Genomic DNA, 25,480 nt, shown 5'->3' on the forward strand with positions numbered 1-25,480 from the left:
GTTACCCAGAATCCTTTGCAAACCTCAAAATTTGGCTAAAAAAACACATGTTCCTCACATTTCTGTGGCAGAAAGTTCTGGAATCTGAGAGGAGCCACAAATTTCCTTCCACCCAGCGTTCCCCCACGTCTCCCGATAAAAATGATACCTCACTTGTGTGGGTAGGCCTAGCACCCGCGACAGGATATGCCCCAAAACACAACGTGGACACATCACAGAAAACAGAGCTGTTTTTAGCAAAGTGACTACCTGTAGATTTTGGCCTCTAGCTCAGCCGCCACCTAGGGAAACCTACCAAACCTGTGCATTTCTGAAAACTAGAGACCTAGGGGAATCCAAGGAGGGGTGACTTGTGTGGCTCGGACCAGGTTCTGTTACCCAGAATCCTTTGCAAACCTCAAAATTTGGCTAAAAAAACACATGTTCCTCACATTTCTGTGGCAGAAAGTTCTGGAATCTGAGAGGAGCCACAAATTTCCTTCCACCCAGCGTTCCCCCACGTCTCCCGATAAAAATGATACCTCACTTGTGTGGGTAGGCCTAGCGCCCGCGACAGGATATGCCCCAAAACACAACGTGGACATATCACAGAAAACAGAGCTGTTTTTAGCAAAGTGACTACCTGTAGATTTTGGCCTCTAGCTCAGCCGCCACCTAGGGAAAACTACCAAACCTGTGCATTTCTGAAAACTAGAGACCTAGGGGAATCCAAGGAGGGGTGACTTGCGGGGCTCGGACCAGGTTCTGTTACCCAGAATCCTTTGCAAACCTCAAAATTTGGCTAAAAAAACACATGTTCCTCACATTTCTGTGGCAGAAAGTTCTGGAATCTGAGAGGAGCCACAAATTTCCTTCCACCCAGCGTTCCCCCACGTCTCCCGATAAAAATGATACCTCACTTGTGTGGGTAGGCCTAGCGCCCGCGACAGGATATGCCCCAAAACACAACGTGGACATATCACAGAAAACAGAGCTGTTTTTAGCAAAGTGACTACCTGTAGATTTTGGCCTCTAGCTCAGCTGCCACCTAGGGAAACCTACCAAACCTGTGCATTTCTGAAAACTAGAGACCTAGGGGAATCCAAGGAGGGGTGACTTGCGGGGCTCGGACCAGGTTCTGTTACCCAGAATCCTTTGCAAACCTCAAAATTTGGCTAAAAAAACACATGTTCCTCACATTTCTGTGGCAGAAAGTTCTGGAATCTGAGAGGAGCCACAAATTTCCTTCCACCCAGCGTTCCCCCACGTCTCCCGATAAAAATGATACCTCACTTGTGTGGGTAGGCCTAGCGCCCGCGACAGGATATGCCCCAAAACACAACGTGGACATATCACAGAAAACAGAGCTGTTTTTAGCAAAGTGACTACCTGTAGATTTTGGCCTCTAGCTCAGCCGCCACCTAGGGAAACCTACCAAACCTGTGCATTTCTGAAAACTAGAGACCTAGGGGAATCCAAGGAGGGGTGACTTGCGGGGCTCGGACCAGGTTCTGTTACCCAGAATCCTTTGCAAACCTCAAAATTTGGCTAAAAAAACACATGTTCCTCACATTTCTGTGGCAGAAAGTTCTGGAATCTGAGAGGAGCCACAAATTTCCTTCCACCCAGTGTTCCCCCACGTCTCCCGATAAAAATGATACCTCACTTGTGTGGGTAGGCCTAGCGCCCGCGACAGGATATGCCCCAAAACACAACGTGGACATATCACAGAAAACAGAGCTGTTTTTAGCAAAGTGACTACCTGTAGATTTTGGCCTCTAGCTCAGCCGCCACCTAGGGAAACCTACCAAACCTGTGCATTTCTGAAAACTAGAGACCTAGGGGAATCCAAGGAGGGGTGACTTGCGGGGCTCGGACCAGGTTCTGTTACCCAGAATCCTTTGCAAATCTCAAAATTTGGCTAAAAAAACACATGTTCCTCACATTTCTGTGGCAGAAAGTTCTGGAATCTGAGAGGAGCCACAAATTTCCTTCCACCCAGCGTTCCCCCACGTCTCCCGATAAAAATGATACCTCACTTGTGTGGGTAGGCCTAGCGCCCGCGACAGGATATGCCCCAAAACACAACGTGGACATATCACAGAAAACAGAGCTGTTTTTAGCAAAGTGACTACCTGTAGATTTTGGCCTCTAGCTCAGCCGGCACCTAGGGAAACCTACCAAACCTGTGCATTTCTGAAAACTAGAGACCTAGGGGAATCCAAGGAGGGGTGACTTGTGTGGCTCGGACCAGGTTCTGTTACCCAGAATCCTTTGCAAACCTCAAAATTTGGCTAAAAAAACACATGTTCCTCACATTTCTGTGGCAGAAAGTTCTGGAATCTGAGAGGAGCCACAAATTTCCTTCCACCCAGCGTTCCCCCACGTCTCCCGATAAAAATGATACCTCACTTGTGTGGGTAGGCCTAGCGCCCGCGACAGGATATGCCCCAAAACACAACGTGGACATATCACAGAAAACAGAGCTGTTTTTAGCAAAGTGACTACCTGTAGATTTTGGCCTCTAGCTCAGCCGGCACCTAGGGAAACCTACGAAACCTGTGCATTTCTGAAAACTAGAGACCTAGGGGAATCCAAGGAGGGGTGACTTGTGTGGCTCGGACCAGGTTCTGTTACCCAGAATCCTTTGCAAACCTCAAAATTTGGCTAAAAAAACACATGTTCCTCACATTTCTGTGGCAGAAAGTTCTGGAATATGAGAGGAGCCACAAATTTCCTTCCACCCAGCGTTCCCCCACGTCTCCCGATAAAAATGATACCTCACTTGTGTGGGTAGGCCTAGCGCCCGCGACAGGATATGCCCCAAAACACAACGTGGAGACATCACAGAAAACAGAGCTGTTTTTAGCAAAGTGACTACCTGGAGATTTTGGCCTCTAGCTCAGCCGCCACCTAGGGAAACCTACCAACCCTGTACATTTCTGAAAACTAGAGACGTAGGGGAATCCAAGGAGGGGTGACTTGTGTGGCTCCGACCAGGTTCTGTTACCCAGAATCCTTTGCAAACCTCAAAATTTGGCTAAAAAAACACATGTCCCTCACATTTCTGTGGCAGAAAGTTCTGGAATCTGAGAGGAGCTACAAATTTCCTTCCACCCAGCGTTCCCCCAAGTCTCCCGATAAAAATGATACCTCACTTGCGTGGGTAGGCCTAGCGCCGGCGACAGGAAACACCCCAAAGCGCAACGTGGACACATCCAAAATTTTGGAAAAAAACAGAGGTGTTTTTTGCGAAGTGCCTACCTGTAGATTTTGGCCTCTAGCTCAGCCGGCACCTAGGGAAACCTACCAAACCTGTGCATTTCTGAAAACTAGAGACCTAGGGGAATCCAAGGAGGGGTAACTTGCGGGGCTCGGACCAGGTTCTGTTACCCAGAATCCTTTGCAAACCTCAAAATGTGGCTAAAAATACACATGTTACTCACATTTCTGTGGCAGAAAGTTCTGGAATCTGAGAGGAGCCACAAATTTCCTTCTACCCAGCGTTCCCCCAAGTCTCCCGATAAAAATGATACCTCACTTGCGTGGGTAGGCCTAGCGCCGGCGACAGGAAACACCCCAAAGCGCAACGTGGACACATCCTAAATTTTGGAAAAAAACAGAGGTGTTTTTTGCGAAGTGCCTACCTGTAGATTTTGGCCTCTAGCTCAGCCGGCACCTAGGGAAACCTACCAAACCTGTGCATTTCTGAAAACTAGAGACCTAGGGGAATCCAAGGAGGGGTGACTTGTGGGGCTCGGACCAGGTTCTGTTACCCAGAATCCTTTGCAAACCTCAAAATTTGGCTAAAAAAACACATGTCCCTCACATTTCTGTGGCAGAAAGTTCTGGAATCTGAGAGGAGCTACAAATTTCCTTCCACCCAGCGTTCCCCCAAGTCTCCCGATAAAAATTATACCTCACTTGCGTGGGTAGGCCTAGCGCCGGCGACAGGAAACACCCCAAAGCGCAACGTGGACACATCCTAAATTTTGGAAAAAAACAGAGGTGTTTTTTGCGAAGTGCCTACCTGTAGATTTTGGCCTCTAGCTCAGCCGGCACCTAGGGAAACCTACCAAACCTGTGCATTTCTGAAAACTAGAGACCTAGGGGAATCCAAGGAGGGGTGACTTGCGGGGCTCAGACCAGGTTCTGTTACCCAGAATCCTTTGCAAACCTCAAAATTTGGCTAAAAATACACATGTTACTCACATTTCTGTGGCAGAAAGTTCTGGAATCTGAGAGGAGCCACAAATTTCCTTCTACCCAGCGTTCCCCCAAGTCTCCCGATAAAAATGATACCTCACTTCTGTGGGTAGGCCTAGCGCCCACAAAAGGAAATGGCCCAAAACACAACGTGGACACAACATATTTTTTCACAGAAAACAGAGGTGTTTTTTGCAAGGTGCCTACCTGTGGTGTTTGGCCTGTAGCTCAGCCGGCCCCAGGGGGGGGGGGGGCAGAAATGCCCTAAAATAAATTTGCCCCCCCAACCCCCACCCTCCCCCGCCGGGAGCGACCCTTGCCTACGGGGTCGCTCCCCCTGCGTGACATTGGCACCAAAAAACAAATCCCCGGTGCCTAGTGGTTTCTGCCCCCTTGGGGGCAGGTTGACCTAAACTCAGCCAATCTGCCCCCAAGGGGGGCAGAAATGGCCTAAATACAATTTGTCCCCCAGGGGAGCGACTTTTGCCTGATGGGTCGCTCCCCATCTCTAAAAAAAAAAAACAAAGAAAAAAAAAAAGAAAAAAAAGAAAAATTCCCCTGGCGCCTAGAGGTTTCTGCCCCCCCCCCCCCGGGGGCAGATCGGCCTAATAATAGGCCGATCTGCCCCCCGGGGGGGCAGAAATGGCCTAAAATAAATTTGCCCCCCCAACACCCACCCCGCCCCGGGAGCGACCCTTGCCTACGGGGTCGCTCCCCCTGCGTGACATTGGCGCCAAAAAACAAATCCCCGGTGCCTAGTGGTTTCTGCCCCCTTGGGGGCAGATTGACCTAAAATTGGCCAATCTGCCCCCAGGGGGGCAGAAATGGTCTAAATACAATTTGACCCCCCAGGGGAGCGACCCTTGCCTGATGGGTCGCTCCCCATCTCTAAAAAAAGAAACAAAAAAAAAAAAAAAACACAAAAAAAAAATTGCCCTGGTGCCTAGATTGTCCTGCCCCCCCCCCGGGGGCAGTTCGGCCTAATAATAGGCCGATCTGTCCCCCGGGGGGGCAGAAACGGCCTAAAATAAATTTGCCCCCCAACCCCCACCCCCCCCCCCCGGGAGCGACCCTTGCCTACGGGGTCGCTCCCCCTGCGTGACATTGGCGCCAAAAAACAAATCCCCGGTGCCTAGTGGTTTCTGCCCCCTTGGGGGCAGATTGACCTAAAATTGGCCAATCTGCCCCCAGGGGGGCAGAAATGGTCTAAATACAATTTGCCCCCCCAGGGGAGCGACCCTTACCTGATGGGTCGCTCCCCATCTCTAAAAAAAGAAACAACAAAAAAAAAAAAACACAAAAAAAAAATTGCCCTGGCGCCTAGAGTGTTCTGCCCCCCCCCACGGGGGGCAGTTCGGCCTAATAATAGGCCGATCTGTCCCCCGGGGGGGCAGAAATGGCCTAAAATAAATTTGCCCCCCCAACCCCCACTCCCCCCCGGGAGCGACCGTTGCCTATGGGGTCGCTCCCCCTGCGTGACATTGGTGCCAAAAAACAAATCCCCGGTGCCTAGTGGTTTCTGCCCCCTTGGGGGCAGATTGACCTAAAATTGGCCAATCTGCCCCCAGGGGGGCAGAAATGGTCTAAATACAATTTGCCCCCCCAGGGGAGCGACCCTTGCCTGATGGGTCGCTCCCCATCTCTAAAAAAAGAAACAACAAAAAAAAAAAACACAAAAAAAAAATTGCCCTGGCGCCTAGAGTGTTCTGCCCCCCCCTGGGGGCAGAAATGGCCTAAAATAAATTTGCCCCCCCAACCCCCACCCCCCCCCGGGAGCGACCCTTGCCTACGGGGTCGCTCCCCCTGCGTGACATTGGCGCCAAAAAACAAATCCCCGGTGCCTAGTGGTTTCTGCCCCCTTGGGGGCAGATTGACCTAAAATTGGCCAATCTGCCCCCAGGGGGGCAGAAATGGTCTAAATACAATTTGCCCCCCCAGGGGAGCGACCCTTGCCTGATGGGTCGCTCCCCATCTCTAAAAAAAGAAACAAAAAAAAAAAAAAAAACACAAAAAAAAAATTGCCCTGGTGCCTAGGTTGTCCTGCCCCCCCCCCGGGGGCAGTTCGGCCTAATAATAGGCCGATCTGTCCCCCGGGGGGGCAGAAACGGCCTAAAATAAATTTGCCCCCCAACCCCCACCCCCCCCCCCCGGGAGCGACCCTTGCCTACGGGGTCGCTCCCCCTGCGTGACATTGGCGCCAAAAAACAAATCCCCGGTGCCTAGTGGTTTCTGCCCCCTTGGGGGCAGATTGACCTAAAATTGGCCAATCTGCCCCCAGGGGGGCAGAAATGGTCTAAATACAATTTGCCCCCCCAGGGGAGCGACCCTTACCTGATGGGTCGCTCCCCATCTCTAAAAAAAGAAACAACAAAAAAAAAAAAACACAAAAAAAAAATTGCCCTGGCGCCTAGAGTGTTCTGCCCCCCCCCACGGGGGGCAGTTCGGCCTAATAATAGGCCGATCTGTCCCCCGGGGGGGCAGAAATGGCCTAAAATAAATTTGCCCCCCCAACCCCCACTCCCCCCCGGGAGCGACCGTTGCCTATGGGGTCGCTCCCCCTGCGTGACATTGGTGCCAAAAAACAAATCCCCGGTGCCTAGTGGTTTCTGCCCCCTTGGGGGCAGATTGACCTAAAATTGGCCAATCTGCCCCCAGGGGGGCAGAAATGGTCTAAATACAATTTGCCCCCCCAGGGGAGCGACCCTTGCCTGATGGGTCGCTCCCCATCTCTAAAAAAAGAAACAACAAAAAAAAAAAACACAAAAAAAAAATTGCCCTGGCGCCTAGAGTGTTCTGCCCCCCCCTGGGGGCAGAAATGGCCTAAAATAAATTTGCCCCCCCAACCCCCACCCCCCCCCCGGGAGCGACCCTTGCCTACGGGGTCGCTCCCCCTGCGTGACATTGGCGCCAAAAAACAAATCCCCGGTGCCTAGTGGTTTCTGCCCCCTTGGGGGCAGATTGACCTAAAATTGGCCAATCTGCCCCCAGGGGGGCAGAAATGGTCTAAATACAATTTGCCCCCCCAGGGGAGCGACCCTTGCCTGATGGGTCGCTCCCCATCTCTAAAAAAAGAAACAACAAAAAAAAAAAACACAAAAAAAAAATTGCCCTGGTGCCTAGAGTGTTCTGCCCCCCCCCCCGGGGGCAGTTCGGCCTAATAATAGGCCGATCTGTCCCCCGGGGGGGCAGAAATGGCCTAAAATAAATTTGCCCCCCCAACCCCCACCCCCCCCGGGAGCGACCCTTGCCTACGGGGTCGCTCCCCCTGCGTGACATTGGCGCCAAAAAACAAATCCCCGGTGCCTAGTGATTTCTGCCCCCTTGGGGGCAGATTGACCTAAAATTGGCCAATCTGCCCCCAGGGGGGCAGAAATGGTCTAAATACAATTTGCCCCCCCAGGGGAGCGACCCTTGCCTGATGGGTCGCTCCCCATCTCTAAAAAAAGAAACAACAAAAAAAAAAAACACAAAAAAAAATTGCCCTGGCGCCTAGAGTGTTCTGCCCCCCCCCCGGGGGCAGTTCGGCCTAATAATAGGCCGATCTGTCCCCGGGGGGGCAGAAATGGCCTAAAATAAATTTGCCCCCCCCAACACCCACCCCCCCCGGGAGCGACCTTTGCCTACGGGGTCGCTCCCCCTGCGTGACATTGGTGCCAAAAAACAAATCCCCGGTGCCTAGTGGTTTCTGCCCCCTTGGGGGCAGATTGACCTAAAATTGGCCAATCTGCCCCCAGGGGGGCAGAAATGGTCTAAATACAATTTGCCCCCCCAGGGGAGCGACCCTTGCCTGATGGGTCGCTCCCCATCTCTAAAAAAAGAAACAACAAAAAAAAAAAAACACAAAAAAAAAATTGCCCTGGTGCCTAGAGTGTTCTGCCCCCCCCCCCGGGGGCAGTTTGGCCTAATAATAGGCCGATCTGTCCCCCGGGGGGGCAGAAATGGCCTAAAATCAATTTGCCCCCCCAACCCCCACCCCCCCCCCCCGGGAGCGACCCTTGCCTACGGGGTCGCTCCCCCTGCGTGACATTGGTGCCAAAAAACAAATCCCCGGTGCCTAGTGGTTTCTGCCCCCTTGAGGGCAGATTGACCTAAAATTGGCCAATCTGCCTCCAGGGGGGCAGAAATGGTCTAAATACAATTTGCCCCCCCAGGGGAGCGACCCTTGCCTGATGGGTCGCTCCCCATCTCTAAAAAAAGAAACAACATAAAAAAAAAACACTAAAAAAAAATTGCCCTGGTGCCTAGAGTGTTCTGCCCCCCCCCCCGGGGGCAGTTCGGCCTAATAATAGGCCGATCTGTCCCCCGGGGGGGCAGAAATGGCCTAAAATAAATTTGCCCCCCCAACCCCCACCCCCCCCGGGAGCGACCCTTGCCTACGGGGTCGCTCCCCCTGCGTGACATTGGCGCCAAAAAACAAATCCCCGGTGCCTAGTGATTTCTGCCCCCTTGGGGGCAGATTGACCTAAAATTGGCCAATCTGCCCCCAGGGGGGCAGAAATGGTCTAAATACAATTTGCCCCCCCAGGGGAGCGACCCTTGCCTGATGGGTCGCTCCCCATCTCTAAAAAAAAAAAAAGAACAAAAAAAAAAAAAAAAAAAAAAATTTTTTCCCTGGCGCCTAGAGGTTTCTTCCCCCCCTGGGGGCAGATCGGCCTAATAATAGGCCGATCTGCCCCCAGGGGGGGCAGAAAAGGCCTTCCCAAAAAATTGCCCCCCCTGGGAGCGACCCTTGCCAAAGGGGTCGCTTTGTTGCGTGACATTCGCGCGCAAAAACAAACTCCCTGGTGTCTAATGGTTTCTGCCCCCCTTGGGGGCAGATTGGCCTTATCAAAATAGGCCAATCTGCCCCCAAGGGGGGCAGAAATGGCCTAAATATATATTGCCCCGTAGGGGAGCGACCCTTGCCTAAGGGATCGCTCCCCACCTAAAAAAAAAGAATTCATCACAAAAAAAAAAAAAAAAAAAAAAGGTCCCTGGTGCCTAGAGGTTTCTGCCCCCCCTGGGGGCAGATCGGCCTAATAATAGGCCAATCTGCCCCCAGGGGGGGCAGAAAAGGCCTTCCTAAAAAAATGCCCCCCTGGGAGCGACCCTTGCCCAAGGGGTCGCTCCCTTTTGCCAATTTCAAGAAGAAAAAAAAATCCCTGGTGTCTAGTGGGGTTTCAAAAGCCGGATTGCAAGCAATCCGGCTTTTGAAACCTGTGAGAGACTTCAAAGGGAAGGAAATACATTTCCTTCCCTTTGAAGCCTCTCGGGGCCTCCCCCATGGGATTGAAAAAGAAATGCAAAAGCATTTCTTTTTCAATCGCGCTGGAAGCTCTGCTTCCAGCGCGATGGGGGAGACCCTGTGACTAATCAGCGCGCGCTCGCACGCTGACGTCACAGGGGGGGTTGGGGGGGTCGGGGGTGGGAGGGGAAGGGCTTCCCCTTCCATCCCTGACTTGGGGGGGTGGGGGGGAACCCCACAGAGGGAGCGAGAGCGCTCCCTCTGGGCTCTGTGCACAGGACGTAATGGTTACGTCCTGGGCACAGCAGCACTGTGCCTCAGGACGTAACCATTACGTCCTGGGCACAGAAGGGGTTAAATCAGCAGCAAGACTACTACTACCACTTTTTGTAGGCCTCTCAGAATCAGCATTGAAACTTTTGCTGACTCTGGCTGCTGTAAGGCTGCTCCATCACGGCTACAAAAGAAATACAGACCACCAGATTAAGATCCATCTTATCTTCACAAATATCCAAAACCAGACATTGTCATTGTTTCAGCTGCTCAGAAACTTCATGCCATGGCTCCATCTTCTACAGTACCTCCTGACCAGGAAAGCAAGAAATTGGATTCAGTGGGCAGAAAAGTCTTCAGCATCTCTGTAGTTTCTATGTAAATTGCTAGTGCAACTGCTCATAGAGTGCTCTCTTTGGGGCTCCATTCAACAGTTCGTACAAGATCTTCCGAGAGGCAGGAGTCAAGTTTTCCAAGAGCTTGTTAATGATGGAGTCAAACCAAGTCATCAGCGCTGCAGCCAATTCCTCCACCCTAGCAGTGCACGGTTATTGTCATGGCTTATCGCTTAGGCATTCATCTTGACTGAGACTCAGACTTGAAACCGGAAGCCCAATACTGAATTCTCAACCTGCCTGTTAGAAACTGGGTCTCTAGTTGGCAGAGGCCTCTCCAAGTAGGGACCACAATCATAGTCAGATACACAACCTAAGTTAACCTGTGCTCACCCCCCGGTAGCTTGGTACAGAGCAGTCAGACATACCTTAAGAGGCAATGTATAAAGTATTTGTGCAAATCTTATTAACAGTAACACAGTGAAAAACACCACAAAGAGACTCAACACCAGTTTAGAATAATAGAGAATATTTATCTGAGTAAAACGGGACCAAACTCAAGAAACAAATTTTTTAAGATAAAGCCCGATTTAGAACTTGGCAGACGAGCTACTTTGTGACAACGGTGACAGATATTTAATCTGCCAAAATCTAAATCCCATTATATCCAGTGTAATTTAGATGCTGGTGGACGGGATATCCGTTACCGTTGTGACTACTAACCCATCTTCTGAGTTCTAAATCAGTCCCTAAATGTAAAAAATAGTACTTAGAAGTCACTAGCGGTAAAAAGGTTACTTGAGGTTGCGTGGGACCAGTGCAAATCCAAAGTTTAGGCCAACCATGATGGAGGGTAGGCCGGCTACAGAACCCACGCAGGGTCTGCTGAAGCAGTACCTTGCAAGCGAGCAAGAGTCAATGTCGAGGAACAAATGTGAAGGTGCTGCACCAATATTTTCCACGCAGTCAGGTCACTGCGTCGCTGCTGAGCCTCGCAGTCGGATCCAGTGTCGGCATTGAACTCCATTGAGATGAATGCCAGGCATCATCATCAAGCTACGCAGAGCATCGTCATCGAGCCCCGCAGGCTGTGGATCCGCTGTTGTTGGGCAGCCTTTGTGTCGAAGGAACAATGCACCAATTTTTCTCACACAATTGGGGCGATGTGCCGTTTTGTTTCAGTACACAGCTGTAGAACCCACTTCTGAGGACAAGGACTGGAGGGGGGAACCTCAGGCAAGGGTACGACTCACAGATGGCAGAGTCCAGCAGTACCAGGAGAGTTGCAGCCAGCCTTTGATGTGTCTGAGACTGCAGAAGAACAGGGGGCAAGCCAACTACCCTTAGAGAATATTGGGTTCAAGGATGTGACGAACAGGTCCAGGAAAGAAGCAGCAGCAGAGCAAGCAGCAAAATGGCAGCCCCACCTACATACACAGCACACAGCAAGGAGAAGGCCAACACAGCAATGCAGTTAGTAGAGTGGCAGTCCCTCCTGGCAGCACAGGAGTCCTTCTTCCTGACAGAGGCCCTCATTCTGACCTTGGCGGGCGGCGGAGGCCGCCCGCCAAAGTCCCGCCGTCAGGTTACCGTTCCGCGGTCGAAAGACCGCGGCGGTAATTCTGACTTTCCCGCTGGGCTGGCGGGCGGTCGCCTTCAGACCGCCAGCCAGCCCAGCGGGAAAGAGGCTTCCACGATGAAGCCGGCTCGGAATCGAGCCGGCGGAGTGGAAGCTGTGCGACGGGTGCAGTTGCACCCGTCGCGTATTTCACTGTCTGCGCAGCAGACAGTGAAATACATGTAGGGGCCCTCTTACGGGGGCCCCTGCAATGCCCATGCCAGTGGCATGGGCACTGCAGGGGCCCCCAGGGCCCCCGCGACCCCCCCTACCGCCATCCGGATCTCGGCGGTCCGACCGCCGGGATCTGGATGGCGGTAGGGAGGGTCGGAATCCCCGCGGCGGTGCAGCAAGCTGCGCCGCCGCGGAGGATTCAATGGGGCCGCGGTACACTGGCGGGACCCCGCCAGTGGTGCCGGTCCGACCGCGGCTTTACCGCCGCGGTCGGAATCCCCATTGGAGCACCGCCGGCCTGTCGGCGGTGCTCCCGCGGTCCTCCGCCCTGGCGGTCAAAGACCGCGAGGGTCAGAATGACCACCAGAATGTCCTTGGTTCCAGTAGAGTTCTGATTTGGTGGGTTACGGGGTCCATAACTTATAACCAAATGTGCCTTTGAAGTGGGGAGACTTCAAAGAGACCTTTGATGATCACAAGGCCCCTGCCCTTCCTTCCCTGCCTCCAGACACTCTACAGGGGGGTATGCAGCGCTTTGTGCAAGGTGAGGCACAATTGTCTAAAAGTGGTATTTTCAGACTTGTAATTTAAAATCCGACTTCACCATAAGCTGTGATGTTAAATTGTGAATCTATAGACACCAAACTCAACATTTCTATCTTAACCTAATTGAAAATGACACTTAAAAGATGTTTTAAGGCAATCCCAATGGTGACCTATGGGGAAGATAGGCCTTGCATTAGTGAAAAACGAATGTAACAGTTTTTCACTACCAGTACATGTTCAACTTAAAGGTACATGTCCACCTTTTTAATTACACTGGGCCCTGCCCTTGGGGCTAACTAGGGCCTACCATTGGGGTGGCGTACATGTAATAAAAAGGAAGGTTTGGGACTGGCAAGTGGATGCACTTGCCAGGTCAAAGTGGCAGTTTAAAACTGCACACACAGGGTCTGCAGTGACAGGCCTGGTATGTTTGAAGGGTTACTGTAGTAGGTGGCACAATCAGTGCTGCGGACCCACTAGTAGAATTTCATATACAGACCCTAGGCACATATAGTGCATTGTACTAGGGACTTACAAGTAAATTAAAAATGCCATTTGTGGATAGGCCATTGTTACCTTGTTTAGAGTACAGAGCATCTGCACTTTAGCACTTGTCAGCAGTGGTAAAGTGCCCAGCATCCTAAAGCCAACAAAAATGAAGTCAGAAAAACAGGAGACCACAGGCAAAATGTTAGGGGAAACCACACCAAGGATGCCAGGGCTAACACTGCCCTTTTCTGGTATTACTTTACTTGGCTCTCATGCTGACGATGGCTTGAGTAAAGTCTGAGCTCAACACTCTCAAACCTGTATGATTAAACAAAAAAAGAGAATTTAGGATACATTGTTATAGTCTCATCAGCAACAGCATCATCAGTCAAGAGGCAGAGAAGGACAGCAATCATTTGCGCAAGCTACTGAATCAACTGGTGACAAGCAAAGAGTCTTACCTTCCCCCTCCTCTGTGCCTCCTGCGGTAGGGGAAAGTATAACATCGTATCTTCGAGAACCACTGACAAATGGCTTCTGAATACTGTAGAGCACTGTTAAGGTCTCAGATTCACATGTCCTCCATTGTCTGTTCTACCGAACCATCCCTTTACCATCAGGAAAAACTGAATCAAGAAGTCTCCATCCTCTTGCAGAAACATGAGGTGAAAAAGGTCTACTCTCACCTGAGGGGAACAGGATTGTGTTTCTGTTACTTCCCGATGAAAAAAAAAGGTTTGGAAAATGAATAAAGACCCATTTTAGATCTCAAGAAAGCAAACAAGTGGATTTGCAAAGAAAAATACAGAATGTTGGCTCTTTACTAAATGTACCTGCAACTTCAGGGAGACTGGCTTTGTTCAATAGATCTACAAGATGCCTACTTTCACATCCAATAGCCAAGAAATATCAGAAATTCCTGAGGTTCACTAAAGGAGGAGACCATTACTAATACAAGGGTCTTCTTTCGGACTCAAATTTGCACTGCTGACTTCATCTAAATACATGGCTGTTATAGAAGCCACCTCAGAAAAATTAAAATCTTTGTCTGTCCAAATCTAGACGACTTGCCTATCAAGGCAACTTCATATCAGCAAGCAAGTTAACATTATCAACTAGCCGTAATAACTCTCAGTCGTCTGGGTCTGATGAATCTGATGAAGAGCAAGCATCCTGAATTTTTCTTTTTCAATGAATTTGTTCAGGTGTCATCGGTCTACGATCAGCCGGTAATCTTGAGGCTGGCCTTTTTTCTGGACGAGGAAATAATGTGAGTAGACTCCTGTGCCCCATTGCGAGAGTTGAACCTCCTCTATTGCTTCTTTTTGTAGTAACATGTCTACTTCATTTCGCAACAAACTGTTTTGATGGTGGAATGTTGCTTTTGGTTGCACTTCTAGTGGAGGGGATTTGAACTTGAGTGCGTAACCATTCTGAGCAATGTTCAAGACCCATTCGTCATTTGTTATTTCGAGCCACTCTTTTGAATGCTTGGTAATCCATCCCCCCACCGGAGTGGGAGACAGAGAAGAGGGAAGCTGGGACTCATTGTTTTGACAGTCCTTTGGTGGAGAAATTGGAAGGACGGGGAGCATTTTTTCCTCTTCCTGGTCATCGGGGATAGTGATGTGACCGACCATATTGTTGTTATTGTGGCACCCAGTGAGGGGTTTGAACCCTCTGTTGCACATGACGTTGGTCATAGGGCCTGTATCTTCTTCTGAACTCTTTCTGTTTTTCTAGGCCCACAGCTTTGAGAGTATCTGCTTCTGTTTTCATCCTGGCCATTTCCTCATCGGTGTGTGTACCGAAAAGAGACGATCCGTTAAAGGGAAGATTCAATATTCTATGCTGAGCTTCAGGTTTCAATCCTGTAAGTCTTAGCCATGATAAATGTCTCTAAGTGATGGAGTGAGAATAACCATGAGCGGAGAGATCGGAAGCATCAGCTGGTGCGCTAATGATCTGGTTTGCCACTGAGCCACCCTCTTCTAAGATTTCCTGAAAATCTTGTCTGTCTTCTTTAGGCAGTTTCTGTGAAAACCTAGAGATGGAGTCCCACAAAGACCTGTCGTACCTGCCAAGCAACACCATTGCACTTGATACCTTCATGTATGATGCTGAGGTATTACTCATTTTCTTCCCCATCAAGTCAAATTGTTTACTATCTTTATCCGGTGGTGCAGTTGAGGATGAAGCAGTGACATGAATCTTTTTTGCAGCTGCCACAATCAGCAAATCTGGGGGCGGATCTGATCGGAGGAACAAAGGGTCTTGATCATGTGCCTTATATTTTTTCTGGGGCCTTGATGGTACAGCTCAAACAGATGCTGGAGTCAGAAAAGTCTGCATGGAAGGTTCAAGGAGGTCGGGTACTAAAGGCAGTAGCGGTCTGGAAGAAGACCTCTGATGTAGAGATAGATGTTGCAATGTCAACTTTTAGCTTCGTCGTCCCTCTGATAAGTACATCATTGAATGTTACCAGGTTGTTCACTGGGGAAAACTCTAGGTGGAGGGGAGTCCGACAGCAGTGGTGAGTAGTCCCTTATGGAAGAACAAGAAGTCGAAGACAAAGAGAAAGATCTACGCCGTCTTTGAGATTTGGAGCAGTAGTGGTGACGTGACCTGGAGTGAGACCTGGTATATGTAGATCTAGATGGAGATCTATGAGATTGTGGGTGCCTACCTGGTGTTTTCCCTGAATGGACCCCTAGACTTGCGTGGCATCCTTGATGGTGTATGCACACGCGTAGGTGTTTTGGATGGCGAATGTTGTCGAGGGAGACGCGGAGATTGTAGAGGGGACTTATCTGCCCCTGTCGCCGTCTCTTCATGAGCAGATCTGATCTCTGAGGAATGAGATCTGCTTCTTAATGTCGAGAATCTTGGTTGCGACGTCGACCTAGGACTGTCTCTCTGCAGACTCTGAGTCAAAGTCAACCTTCTCCCGACGTCGATATTGGAACTTCAGCAGGTGGAGTTGACATCGGTTGCCTTGGCGTTGAATCCTGTGCCGTTGACATATCTTGTGGCGTCTGATCCGTCGACGATGAGCCTTCCACCGCCGACATAGGTTGTCCCGACGTCAAGTGATGATGCTTTGACGGAGACCTATGCAACATCAGCCGTATCGAGGTCAAATGGATTGAAGCTCTTGGCGCCGATCGCCCATGCCTCGCCAGTGACGTCTCTGATGTCGGTCTTGTCGACGTCGATGGTTGTCGGACGGGCCTCTTGACGCTGATTCTGCCGCCAACGGGGAACAGACAGACACTTCTTTTCTCCTATCTGTTGACTGAGGCAAGGAACGTCATTTTTCTTTTGATCTTCCTCGATGTTCCATAGAGGAGGACTCTGTAAAGGAGGTTTTTGACCTCCCCAGGCCACTTGAAGGTCTCACCTTTCCTCTCACTTGTAGCACATGAATCTGCTCTTCTCTGTCCCAGAGAGTTCTTTTTGACAGGGTTTTACAATGAGCAGAGGGTCAGACTCCCACCCTACACCTCCAGGCCCACAGGAGTCAACTGCAAAGTCGCCCAAGGATCCTCACTGAGTCCCACACTGTTTAACATATACATGGCCTCTCTTGCTGCCATCATCAGAAGCCACGGTATGAACATCGTGTCATATGCCGATGACACACAACTCATCATTTCCCACACCGAAGGCCTGGGCACGGGCCAAAGGAACTTTCACACAGGAATGGAAGCTGTCACCATCTGGATGAGAGAAAGCTGCCTCAAGCTCAACTCTGACAAGATGGAGCTCATCATCTTCGGAAATGCCACCTTAACTTGGGACAACTCCTGGTGGCCCACAGCCCTCAGCACCCCCCGCACTGACCGAGCACACCCACTACTTAGGAATCATCCTCGATTCCTCCCTATCCATGACCTGCCAGGTAAACTCTATCCCCTCCTCCTGCTGGCATACACTCTGCAAACTCTGGAAGATCTTTAGATGAATCCCAGCAGACTGTCGCAGGACAGTTACCCACGCGTTAGTCACGAGCAACCTCGACTACAGCAACGCCCTCTACGTTGGCACCTCATCTAGGAACATCAAAAAACTTCAACTCATCCGAAACACCACCGCCAGACTCATTCTGGTCCTCCCTCACTGAGAACACATCTCCCAACACCTTAGGACCCTCCACTGGCTACCGGTCGAGAAGCGAATCCCCTTCAAGTTTCTCACCCACACGTACAAGGCCTTATACAATGCAGGACCAGCCTACCTGAACCACAGCGTCTCCTTCCACACCCCACCAGATCCCTCCTCTCTGCCCAGATGGCCCTGGCCACCATCCCTCACATCCGTGAAACCACCGCCGGAGGCCGATCTTTTACCTACACTGCAGCGAAGAGCTGGAACAACCTCCCCCTGCACCTCAGACAAAGCCCGTCGCTCACCTTCTTCAGGAAGAACCTCAAGACATGGCTCTTCCGATGAGGCTCCTCCCCCCAGCGCCTTGAGACACTCTCGGGTGAGTATCCACGCTTTACAAACACTGATTGATTGACTGAATGATGACATGTCTCAGGATTATGAGAAGTTGGTAAACAAGCAATGCAGACTGAATGAGGGTCAGAGATCGCCATCTTTATCTCACAGGAAGAGCATTTGTTGAATAGAGATAGCATTTTGACTGATAAAAACTTCAGTTTTCAGTCATAAAATTGTTTAAAAGTACAACGTGTACTTAAAAACGTGGAGTGAAGTCAAATTCTTGTGAATTTGTGTGAGAAAAAAATGAGGAGCAAGTGCTCAGGGATCCTTTCTGAAGGAGCTGGAAAAAAGAACTGATTTAACTGCCACCTAACTGTCACCTTTATCTGACCTCTGAGGGATGGTGGGATACTAGAGGTCACTGAGGCCTTAAAGGTACAGTGTCATTTATTTGCTTTACCATGTTAATCTCAATGCAGCATATTGGCTAAAAAATGTCTGTGCTTTTTCATTACAGTTTTCTTCTCAATAAAATAAAACATAGTACTTTTATCTATGCCTCCTTTCTTTCTGAGTTTCAGAAATTATGGAGTTATTTTTCATATTTGTTAAAGAAAAACTTAACAAAAATTAGACATATGTTTACCTCTTTAACATAGGTTGCATATATATGTAGCCCCAGGTACAATCGATTATTAGAGAGAAACTTGCAGAATACTTGGACGTGACAGACAGAAAAGCTAAACGTTGAGGAAAATATGCCCGGGCATGTGCATATGGGAAGAAGGAGCACCCGGGGATTTAACATAAGGGGGCAGCTAATAATCATGCACATTACCCGAGAGGATGACTTAGATTGCTAAACTACACCACCAATACTACAGATATTTCACACATACTATTTCGCATTATATACCAGACGAAGTTCGGTAAATGATAAATGGACTCCCAACATGTAAGGCCCCGGTGTCAGATGGGCTTCCAGCAGAGTTTTACAAGCTACCTCCCACGGCTTCATTCCGAATAAGACACATTTCTTCGTGTATGCAGCCGGGAGTGTCTTGACGACTTGCCCCGGCCTGACGAATGGTTATCATTAGATAAATCTAACTAATAACGTGTGCCCAGGATTTCATTTATGATCGGCGCTCCTTGGTTCCCTGACCGGGAAGTTAAATAACCATCCACTGGACAATCATTTGACCCCCAGACCTCGGGATACTTTCCAGTACTTGAAGATTTCCCTGACCACCAGATTGTTTCTCTACACTGGAGTTTAGGTGCTACCGACCTGAATTTCCCTGTCCTGATGATGACCCACTTTTGATTTGTCTCTACAACTGGGTCGAAACGTCGACATATCTTCAAGTGTGGAATATAGAAATACAAAGAAATTTTATGAGACTTCAGGGCTTCCTGGACTGACGGAGCCACTAGAAGTCCATAATATTCTTAAAACCACCCTTTATACATACTGTATATATCACTTTCATTTATCTGCACTTTGTATCACCTTCACTGTTTTTACTAGGAGCACCTTCTCAGATAAATGCAAAACTTTATGTTTAGAATAACACGTTTAACGAAATATACACCTCATGTCTGGAATAACATGTTTAAAGAAATATATAGTGCAATAAATTTCTACTGTTGTTACATTGTTTGTACGCATAGAATTACTTTAGCCATTTGATTACCGTGGAAGTCTAGGTTACTTCCCCCTTGCATTGACCAATAATCTATGTGCAAACTCAGGGTCAGTCAGTTCAACCTCTTTCTTCCAGGACTGGTCAGACCAGTCCAGATTCACATCTTGCCTCTCTACACCTCATACTATATGCACACTGTTTGCCATTATGCAGGACCTTGACTCTGGGCTGCTGCGGTGTTTATATACACCTCTAAGGCGTTTGATTCACTACAGTAGGGATCTCTTTCCCCTATTCTAGTCAGAATGGGTATGTCACGGGCATCCTGGACTGGGTCCGACATCCCTACAGATCCCTGACGACTCGTATTCAGGTAAATGGCTGCCTTCCTGCCCCCTCTTGCAATTTCTAGCGGCATGCAACAGGGGTGCCTCTTGTCACCAATCCTGTTTGCTCTTGTGTTGGAACCCCTCACAACTAAGTTGCACCAATGCTACCCTACTCATGTGCTCTGCTACACAGCACATTCCACAACTATCTCACACTATGCGGACAACATAACAGTATAACTGCGGAACCCCAGCAGTTGCCTCAAAAACATATTAAGGTAATACACCAAATTCTGAATATTGTCCCGGATCACTATCAAGTGGGTCAGTCACTAATATTCCGGCTAACAGATGGTGCACGCTGATTCATCCCAGACTTTCCCCTGAATTGGTGTAAGGGCTCAGTAAAGTACCTGGGAGTTTTGGGTGAACCGAGATATGGACACGGTGATCAGAGAAAACTATGGGGGAACAAAAAGTAAAATAACAGGCCTGGTACCCCAATGGATCACCCTGCCATTGACCCTGTAACCCAGTTCCTCTGACAGCAGTTTACCTACCTGTCCCAGTAGATCGGGACCTCCGGACATTCCCATAATATGTAGATCAGGGTGCCCCTCCTCCGGCAGCCTTGCAAACAGTGGTTGTCAGTTGCCCTTCTTTTTTCTGAACTGTCGGATGCATATATAATAAGTCCTGTGAAATGTTTGTAGCTGGATCAATTTAAACCATGTCCTGATTGCCACTTTGCTCGGGTAACTGCATGACTGACTCCAGTCATCGTCCTCAAGTCTTGCCCAGGTCCCTCTCCCACTTCTCTCTGAGTGGTTTGATCGGTGGAAGACTATTGTTCAGTAGTGTAGAATAAATTTGAGACACCGAGTGGCTTGCCAGTGGGGCACTCAATACCCTGTATTCTACCAGGGATTCCTCTTCTATGTCTTCTTGGAGAGCCCCACACTTTCCTAAAATAGACCTCATCTGTTGATATCCTAAGACCTGACTGCCCGTCAGCTCGAATTCTGTCTGAAAATCAGCAAATGGGACCTCTGCCACCTCCTTCCAGATATTCCCTAGCTTGGAGATGCCCAGCAGGTCCCATTTACTTTGACCCTCATTTTTCGCAAATCACTCAGGATGTCCGAGTCCCACAGGGGTCAGGCATCGACTCAAGCCCGCTTGTGATGTGCTCCCCATGTAGCTTCTGACTTAATTCCTGGATCTCCAGTCCCATTCTGACAGGACCCATGCTGTAACTCACAAGCCCTCAAACAAACTAATTCCCCCTGTAGCTCCCCTCACCAAATCACTTTGCACTGTAGGCTCAAAATTACTCACCTACTGAATGCCTGAGATGCCTGTGGCCCCAACTGCACAACTATAACTGAATTAGAGACTTGTCTCTAAATGAAGACTGTGGGCTCCTGCGGACGCCCTCTGGACTACCAGTTGGCATTCGCTGTCTGCGCCCGGGATTTCGCCCGGCTGATTGAGCATTAAGTCACATTAGTCCCCAGAGGCTGACCCGGTACCATCACCCTCAGACCAGTATGTCCGTCATCATAGGGGTCACCTCAGGCATCCTCTATGTTGGGAACCCTCAGATTTCTCCCCTGAGCCTTCTGCAGACTGCACTAGATCTGCCCATCTGATGCTCCTGCAAGCTCGCTGCAACACCGCCACCACTTTCACCCTGTTAATCTCTGTTTCTTCTTTCGTTGGGACTGCCTTCGACTGGCGGGCCTGTTTCGCAACTTAGGTTGTTGCCAGTCATCTCATCCTTGGGACTCTTGTGTGTCCGGCATTGTACAACCCCTGCCCTCCAGCTAGGTCCATGACTCAGTAGCTGTGTTAAAGAATTGTGAATGGCCTTAATCTACCATCCTTAGTTCGGCCTGGAAACATATTTCAAATTCAGTATGCATAGTTGTGTTCCCTCAGGTGTTGAGCCACTTTAGTATAATCTGGGTAAATGTTTCTTGACTTCCCATCCACCTGCCTGCCAAGGTTCATGTTTACAGGCACACTGCAGTTGCAGGATTGTAATATTCTATGTTAGCATTGTACCCAATTCCATATTGTAGCTATGGTGATAAGAGAGTCACAGTGGTTCTTAGAATTCCTGCCCATTTTATACCTGGAGTCTCAGAGCCAACTGGCATCTCCCTGTACGTAGGTTCGTATTTTTCATTTATTTAAATTTGGAAACAAAAAAAAAATTCTGATCCGACCTGCATGGCGTCTATCTACATCTAAAGACACTCCACAAGGATGTCGTCCCTGTCGCGAAAATTAAGGATTCCGATAACCACCGTGTGGAGAAGTAATGGAATGTGATGATGCTTATGAAAGAGTGAACACAGGGGAATTCCACTTAGTTTAACAGTGCTTAGGAACTTGTGCTGGAGGATTATCACTGCTTTACTTATGAAGAGAATAAACAGCAGAATTAAAAAAAAGAAACTGTGCATGAGTTAATACGTAAATTGGCGACGAAAGTCTGCGCAGTTGGCAGACAGTGTGTGTAGGAAGCTGGCTCTGTATATACTATCTTCAAGTGAGAGATAGTGTGCACAGAGTCCAGGGATTCCTCAAGAGGCATGGCAGAGGCAATAATAGATAATATTAATGCTCTATTTGTGGTAGTGTGGTTGAGCAGTTAGGCTTATCAGAGGGTAGTGTTAAGCATTTGTTGTACACACACAGGCAATAAATGAGAACACACACTCAATGACTTAACTCCAGGCCAATAGGTTTTTATATAGAAAAATAGTCTTTTCTTAACTTATTTTAGAACCACAAGATTAAAATTGCAGGTAAGTACAACAAATGTAAGGTACTTTGCATAAGTATAGATAAGACTTTGAATCAAAACAGTAATGTACACAGTTTGGCATAAAATGGCAAAAAGCTATTTTAAAAGTGGACACTGCAAAATTCAACAGTTCCTGGGGAGGTAAGTATAGGATGGTTAATACGGTAAGTAAAGCACTTACAAGTTCAGTCTCCGGGGCATAGGCAGCCCATCTTTGGGCGTTCAAGTCAACCCCAAACACCCAGGACCAGCAACACAGGGCCGGTCAGGTGCAGAGGTCAAAGAGGGGCCCAAATAACATAGGCGCCTGTGGAGACAGGGGGTGCTCTGGTTCCAGTCTACTGGCAGGTAAGTACCTGCATCCTCGGGGAGCAGACCAGGGGGGTTTAGTAGAGCACTGGGGGGGTCCCAATTAGGCACACAAAGCACACCATCAGCGGCACAGCAGCGGCTGGGTGCAGTGGGCAAACAAGGCATCAGGTTTGTATGAGAAATCAAGGGAGGGACCTGGGGGTCACTCAGATGCTGCAGGCGGGGTACAGGAGGACTTCTCGGGCCAGCCACTGACTGAGCAAGGGGGAGGGCCGCCTGCTGGTCACTGCTGCACCTCTGGTTGGTTCTTCACGGGCCTGGGGGCTGCGGGTGCAGTGCTTCTTCCAGGCATCGGGTTTCTTTGTATCTGGCAGTCGCGGTAATCCTCACGATTCCCTCTGCAGGTGTTGTCGTAGGGGTTCAGAGAGGTCAGCCCAGGGTAGACACGTCATAAGAGTTGCCTGGGGGTCCTCTCTGGGTTGTTGGTTTCTCTGGACATGGGCCAGGGGCATCAGGTGCAGAGTGGTGGGGACTCACGCTTCTGGAGTGAGGTGGGAGTCCCTTTAAAGATGGTTTCTTTTTGCTTGTTTAGACCGGGCTGCTGTCCACGGGAGGTTCTTGGTCCTTTGTAGTTGCAAGGCAGTCCTCTGAGTTGGCAGAGGTCACTGGGCCCGCACGATGTGTCGCTGGTGCAGGTTCTTTGAATCAGGAGACAGGCTGGGAGGGATGGGGCTAAAGCAGTTGTCATCTTCCTTCTTCTCTGAGGGGTTTTCAGGTCAGCAGTCCTTCTTCTTTGTAGGTCGTCAGGAATCTGATTTCCTGGGTTCAGGGTTGCCCCTAAATACTAAATTTAGGGGTGTGTTTAGGGCTGGAGGGCAGTAGCCAATTTCTACTGTCCCTGAGGGTGGCTACAACCTCCTTTTGCCTCCTCCCTTTGGGGAGGGAGGCACATCCCTATTCCTATTGAGCTAAATCCTCCAAACCAAGATGGAGGATTTTCTAAGGAGGGGGTCACTTCAGCTCTGGTCACCTTAGGGGTGGACCTGGCTGAGCGGGTGATTCCTCCTTGTTTTTATCATTATCTCCCAAGACTTTCCACCAACAGTGGGGGCTGTGTCCAGGGGGGCGGGCATCTCCAGTAGCTGGAGTGCCCTGGGGCATTGTAACACCAGGCTTGAGCCTTTGAGGCTCACCGCCAGGTGTTACAGTTCCTGCAGGGGGAGGTGTGAAGCACCTCAACCAAAGACAGGCTTTGTTCCTGGTTACAAAGTGCACAAAGGCACTCACCCCATGTGGCCAGAAACTGATCTGGGAGTGGCAGGCTGGCAGAGACCGGTCAGCCTAGCACTAGCAGTTGGGTTGGCATGCAGGGGGCATCTTTAAGATGCCCTCTGTGTGCATTTCTCAATAAATCCCACACTGGCATCAGTGTGGATTTATTGTGCTGAGAAGTTTGATACCAAACTTCCCAACATTCAGTGCAGCCATTATGGAACTGTGGAGTTTGTGTTTGACAAACTCCCAGACCATATACTCTGTATGGCTACCCAGCACTTAAAATGTCTAAAAATTGACTTTGACACTGTAGGGGCATTTTGCTCATGCAGCTATTGTGGTACTGAAAATTTTGGACCCGTGTTATAAACGTCATCGTATCACAACGATTTTGGTATCAGCAGACCGGGAATGATTAGAATAGTATGCACAAGCATTGTATTCCTATTTGGGTAACAAAATCACCCGAATATCAGAGTTTCCGTCCTGAACCCTTGTGTTCCATTTAAATGACAGCCATTTTGTGATTGCCCTCACATAGGCCAATGTCTAATGCTGAAAACGAGTCTGAAGGACACGTACACCTTTGCTGACTCCTCTGTGACCTGGGCAAGCTGACTCCACTGCCTGAAGCCAAACCTGTTCGGCCAGTTTCTTTCCCAGTGGCCGAATGAGATTAGTATCAAGGCACAATACATCATAAACCTTTCATCACACACAAACCATGCCTAATCTTACACACACCTGTCCCTGTTTCTTTCTTTATGACTTGCTTTACAAGGAGGAGGTGCCCGTTTATATTGGGGGTCCGTCGATATCTGATGAAAGTACTAAGCCTTGCCGGGTAATTGATTGAGGGCTGGACAAACTGAAATATGGGCTTGTCATCATAACCCTGCTATTACTTTGTAGTGAAAATATGTGAATGGTCAACTGTAAAATAAGGAATGTTTGCCTAAAGCATAATATTTTGTATAAAAGAGAAGGTTAGCTTTGCAAAGAGAGCAGTCTCCTGAGAATATACACTGTGTTGTACTTCTAGGATACCTGTTACTGGCTGCAGCCAATAAACAAGAACTTTGACTTCACCAAGAAGACTCTGTGTTTCTGTAGTCTGAAACAGGAAGGACTCGAAGTCTTAGGGTGTGTTCCCTGGCACCACTGGGTTCTGAAAAACCCAGTACTTCAGTTGGCGCCCAACGTGGGGCGATTTCAGCGGTACCGGTCCAAGCCAGAGGTTTGTGAGGAGCTTCGTGTGAAAATTCTGGAGGGAGGCCGCCACTTCATCGACCCCTGTATGTCGACGTGGTCCGAAAGTCTTTGCTGCGAGGTTCCCCGCTTTCCGACGGCTACGAAGGACTGCTGCCCTGACTATCGCCCTGTTTTGGACCCTTGATGATTTGGTAGAGCGAAACGATAAACGAGTCTTCTGGTGACGTCATCGATACCTCAGTTAAGTATAAGTGGAGCGTCTCCCAGTCCTTAGTTTGGTTCTTAGTTTGGTATCCCCTTGGGATCTTTGATTTGGAACTTGCAAGTACCAAAGCCGAGGGATTCGTGTATTCACGAGACTATCGTATTCGATAATCCTTTGAAGTTTGAAGCTAGACTAGAGAGCGAAGATCCCTGGTCTTAGCAGATATGGAAATTTGTTTTGTCTTGGTTATAATAGGGATTCCCGATTGGAGGACTCGTGTCCGGTTCCTCCGATTGGAACTCCAACCTATGAACTATATGTGAAACATGGCATAGGCCCCATCATATATAATGAAGTATGGATCCGATACACCAGGAAAGATGGAGTTTT

The sequence above is a fragment of the Pleurodeles waltl genome, chromosome 3_2 (assembly GCF_031143425.1).
Source record: "Pleurodeles waltl isolate 20211129_DDA chromosome 3_2, aPleWal1.hap1.20221129, whole genome shotgun sequence".
NCBI classification, from domain to species: Eukaryota; Metazoa; Chordata; class Amphibia; order Caudata; family Salamandridae; genus Pleurodeles; species Pleurodeles waltl.